This window comes from Tetranychus urticae, unplaced genomic scaffold (assembly GCF_039701765.1).
Source record: "Tetranychus urticae isolate SD_2017Ah unplaced genomic scaffold, NJAU_TeUrti_SD_1.0 Scaffold_7, whole genome shotgun sequence".
In the NCBI taxonomy this organism is placed as follows: domain Eukaryota; kingdom Metazoa; phylum Arthropoda; class Arachnida; order Trombidiformes; family Tetranychidae; genus Tetranychus; species Tetranychus urticae.
The window spans coordinates 235,001-240,000 of record NW_028315839.1 but is presented as its reverse complement, the minus strand read 5'-3'; the positions used below and the strand labels follow the sequence as shown (position 1 = coordinate 240,000).

The following is a 5,000-nucleotide window of genomic DNA, read 5'->3' as shown; positions in this document are numbered from 1 at the left end:
CGCCTTTAATGGTTGAGCCCATAAAAGCAATGAGAATGTTCGAATTGGCGCGATTTTAGGCCACTTGCGTTTAGTAATTTAGGTCATTAATAAGCGCATGCGATAGTCGGCACTACTGGGATATTACCCCGAAAAACATGATCGCGATTGACCTTATGGTTCAAAAGTTATTGGGTGTCAAAAATAGACACGGACTTAGTCTAATTTTCAGAAAAAGAGGTTTTAGATCACAACCAGATTTATTGTGTTATATGTGGTGAGTGTAGTTGCTGAATTGAGAGAAGCAACCATCAGTAGTTGATGGGGAGGTAAGTGATTGTCTACGGTTATGGATAAGTCAATGCATCAAGCAGTGGTATGGTCCAGACTGTAGCTGTTCACGCATCTATTCCTGTTATTCTGTTGATGTTTGGTGGTTGAAGAGACGGGCCTGAATGGGTTTGGATCGTCAATCATCTTATCACCACACACTATTATACAAAGGTAGAGTACCTGCAAGACCTAAGGTCTTCCTTGGTACGACTGACAATATCTATGAGAGTTGGGCTTTAATGCTATCAGACTTCATATCTTGCATATATGTTCAAACTAGTCACTCAACAGAGTGAGCAGTATTAGTATTGAGCTCTGCTTGTGCAAAGCAGACCGCAGATTGATCCAAGAAATTGGTATCAAGCGGTTATAATACTATGCTGTTTAGTTGACTTGCAAACGTACCCAGCAATGGTTACTCCTGCTAGATGTGCTTGCACATTTTAGTGGAAGAAGATGGATTCTAAAGAGTTTTCTGCAGAATCATCTTAATTCACGACATAAATCTCGATACCTCGTTAAAGTTAACATCCACTTGCTGGTTGTTAGCTGAGGATATCGTATTTATAGCTGCAAAAACAACTTGTTTAGCATTTTACTTTGCTAAAACATCAAGTTACCTGGTTGATCCTGCCAGTAGTCATATGCTTGTCTCAAAGATTAAGCCATGCATGTCTAAGTACATACTGTTTATAAAGTGAAACCGCGAATGGCTCATTAAATCAGTTACGGTTCCTCGGATATTCTTTTTTACATGGATAACTGTGGTAATTCTAGAGCTAATACATGAACAAGTGTTCCAACCTCAGCTTGCTGACGGAAGGATCGCATTTATTAGTACAAGACCAATGATTCTTATTCACCTAGAACCCTGTTCAGTGATTTCGGTCGCTGTCTAAGGACTAGCAGTGGGGATCTTAGCAACTTCGGTTGCATTTCTTGTGATGACTCTGAATAACTGAGCAAATCGTATGGCCTCTGAGCCGACGATGTATCCCTCAAGCAACTGCCTTATCAACTGTCGATGGTAGGTTATGCGCCTACCATGGTTGTAACGGGTAACGGGGAATTAGGGTTCGATTCCGGAGAGGGAGCCTGAGAAACGGCTACCACATCTAAGGAAGGCAGCAGGCGCGCAAATTACACAATCCCAGTACGGGGATGTAGTGACGAAAAATAACAATACGGGACTCTATTGAGGCCCCGTAATTGGAATGAGTACAATTTAAATCCTTTAACGAGGATCTATTGGAGGGCAAGTCTGGTGCCAGCAGCCGCGGTAATTCCAGCTCCAATAGCGTATATTAAAGTTGCTGCGGTTAAAAAGCTCGTAGTTGGATTTCAGTCGAACCTATGGGGTCCACTGATTAAAGGGTTAGATGGTGATGTTAGGTTTCTTGCTTGTGTCTACGGATGCTTGCTTGAACCTTCATTCCTCTTTCCTGGTGGTTACATTCATAGTGTTTAGACAGAAAATTGCTCGATATTTGCTATCAATGCTCTTTACCGAGTGTTGATTCAAGCGATCGAGACTTTTACCTTGAAAAAATCAGAGTGCTCAAAGCAGGCGTCCAAAACCTCGAAAGAGGTGCCTAAAAACGGTATGGTCAACCATCTATATGATGCGTACCACTACCTTAACTTGAATGATCTTGCATGGAATAATGGAATAGGACCTTGGTTCTATTTTGTTGGTCTTAAGAATCCAAGGTAATGATTAAGAGGGACAGACGGGGGCATTTGTATTGCGGCGCTAGAGGTGAAATTCTTGGACCGTCGCAAGACAAACTACAGCGAAAGCATTTGCCAAGAATGTTTTCATTAATCAAGAACGAAAGTTAGAGGTTCGAAGGCGATCAGATACCGCCCTAGTTCTAACCATAAACGATGCCAACCAGCGATCATTCTGAGTAACTAATTTCATGACTCGAATGGAAGCTTCCGGGAAACCAAAGTTTTTGGGTTCCGGGGGAAGTATGGTTGCAAAGCTGAAACTTAAAGGAATTGACGGAAGGGCACCACCAGGAGTGGAGCTTGCGGCTTAATTTGACTCAACACGGGAAAACTCACCCGGCCCGGACACTGAGAGGATTGACAGATTGAGAGCTCTTTCTTGATTCAGTGGGTGGTGGTGCATGGCCGTTCTTAGTTGGTGGAGTGATTTGTCTGGTTAATTCCGATAACGAACGAGACTCTAGCCTACTAAATAGACTTGCAGTTTACACTGCAGTACTCCCCCTTAGTCAACCTGTGGGTGGTAGTATCTCTTGATGGTTTCGGCTGTTGAGGGCTCTGCTGCTATTAGCCTACAGAATTGGCTAGGGTAAGGATGCTGTAGCACTGTAAGGACTTCTTAGAGGGACAAGCGGCGCTCGCAGCCGCACGAAACAGAGCAATAACAGGTCTGTGATGCCCTTAGATGTCCGGGGCCGCACGCGTGCTACACTGAAGTGGTCATCGTGCATACTGTTTCCTGCTCCGAAAGGAGTGGGTAACCGCTTGAACCCATTTCGTGATGGGGATTGGGCATTGTAATTATTGCCCATGAACGAGGAATTCCCAGTAAGCGTGAGTCATTAGCTTGCGTTGATTACGTCCCTGCCCTTTGTACACACCGCCCGTCGCTACTACCGATTGAATGATTTAGTGAGGACTTCGGACTGGTCAATCCAGACCATTGGGAAACTAGTGGTCGGATTGTGCTGGAAAGATGTTCAAACTTGATCATTTAGAGGAAGTAAAAGTCGTAACAAGGTTTCCGTAGGTGAACCTGCGGAAGGATCATTAACGTATTACCCTCTTATTATAAGAGAAATACAACCTTCAAACAATCAAACACTCTGCATAGTGATATTGTAGATGCTAATATGGTGAATGCAATTGAATTGTATTTGCATTAGAGTCGCAATTGTGAATGTTTATTGCAAACATTTAGCCATTGCAACATGATTCTAATTTGCATTACATTCGTTCATTCATACATCCATCTTTCATTATCCAATGCAACAAAGAGTGAGGGTTATCTAACGATAGCCATAATTTCTTTTGCAAAACAATTGTAGTTTATAATGAAAAGCCTGTCTTGCTACATACTTGGTACCTGATCAAGTCTTCAGCTTATGCTGACGGCAAGGTTTAAAGAAGGAAGTTTTACACTTCTTCGCCTAACTAAGTAAAGACAACTATGGTTTTTATAAACTGCATACAATTGTTTTCAAACCCTCTCAATGCAGATTTAGGATACTTATTAAAAGTCCCACGGTGGCAAAGATACATCTTCAAGCGGTGGATCACTCGAATTACCAATCGATGAAGAACGTAGCTAGCTACGATAATCGGTGCGAATTGCAGGACACGCCGAGCACTTGAGCTTCCAACGCACATTGCGGCTTTCGGGTCTTTTCCGAGGTCACATCTGTCTGAGAGTTGAGATGTAAAATAATCAACAAAACACTTGCATACTACCATATATGCATTGTTTTGAGAGGATTGTATATTTATATGCATGAATCTTGATGTTTTATTCCTTTTCTTAATTGCAATTCGTTGCAATTTAGTAAGGAGAATCTCAAATCTACTTGTTTCACATGATAAATTTTGTGTACAATGCATATTTCATCTCTGCAAGCAGTATATATGAATAGATACTAGCATGAGATTCTAAGGTTAGTCGCCTATCTGACGACGCTAAAGTCGTATTGCAGATAACTATGGTGATCAACTAACCTGTTAACTGATGAATCTTCTTGCACTTGTATAAATCGTACAAATAGTAGCTATTTCATTCTGTTAAAGCAGACCTAAGAAGTAATGCAAAGGCAAAATTTGTGCAAACATTAAAGTAGATTTACGTTGCTTGCTTGCAAACAACACAAATAAACATTAATCAACTTAATCAATATTTTTGATCTCAGATCAGGTGAGGTTACCCGCCGAATTTAAGCATATAATTCAGCGGAGGAAAAGAAATCAAATGAGATTCCCTGAGTAACGGCGAGTGAAAAGGGATGAGTCCGGCGCAAAGGTTTTCCATTGAAAGGTGGAAAGCGGTGCTGCGTAATGGCTAGAGTCACGATTATTTCAACTAAATCTGCAAGTCCCTCTGACAAGGGCCCTCTTCCCAGAGACGGTTCTAGGCCGGTGGCAGATCTTGGTTAATGGAATATCGATTACTGGCTTTAGTCGCGGATAGAGTCAGATTGCTTGAGAGTGCAATCCAAATTAGGAGGTAAACTCCTCCTAAGACTAAATACGATGGTAATATCGATAGCAAACAAGTACCGTGAGGGAAAGTTGCAAAGTACTTTGAAGAGAGAGTTCAAAAGGACGTGAAACCGCTTGTAGAGAAACGGATAGAACCACGAAGTGTAGCTGAGAGGAGAACTCAGCTCCTCTTGTGTATTGTTGCCTTTTTCTATTCAGTGCTAAGAATGCTTTACAGCGTTCCAAGATCAGTAGGTTAAGGGGTAACTTTTAGCCTGCCCTTGGATCTTGGTATTGATAGGAGGAGTGCAATATGTGCATGAGGAGTGCATTTTCTCAACTCTCGTGCTCAAACCACGACCAATGTGAAGGAGAGTGCAAAACTCTTGTTCAAGTGATAACAGCAAGGTGTACTAAACACACACCTAATCAGCATTTAGTTTTCACAGCTACTAATATTCCTTGCGTTGTTAGACTTAGCCTGT

At 41.9% G+C, this 5,000-nt stretch overlaps 3 non-coding genes across 3 annotated transcripts in view; all 3 read left to right on the top strand.

The window, feature by feature from the left end:
- Positions 1-929: 929 nt before the first annotated feature.
- Positions 930-3,099, top strand: LOC149092648 (small subunit ribosomal RNA). The gene has a single exon (XR_016200703.1). It is a non-coding gene; the product is annotated as a small subunit ribosomal RNA (ribosomal RNA).
- A 487-nt stretch (positions 3,100-3,586) lies between these two features.
- Positions 3,587-3,741, top strand: LOC149092647 (5.8S ribosomal RNA). Its single transcript, XR_016200766.1, has one exon. It is a non-coding gene; the product is annotated as a 5.8S ribosomal RNA (ribosomal RNA).
- Positions 3,742-4,217: 476 nt separating this feature from the next.
- LOC149092646 (large subunit ribosomal RNA) overlaps positions 4,218-5,000 on the top strand; it is a 4,168-nt gene continuing 3,385 nt past the window's right edge. Inside the window, exon 1 of the ribosomal RNA XR_016200744.1 lies at positions 4,218-5,000. This exon is cut by the window's right edge and continues 3,385 nt beyond it. This is a non-coding gene — a ribosomal RNA (large subunit ribosomal RNA).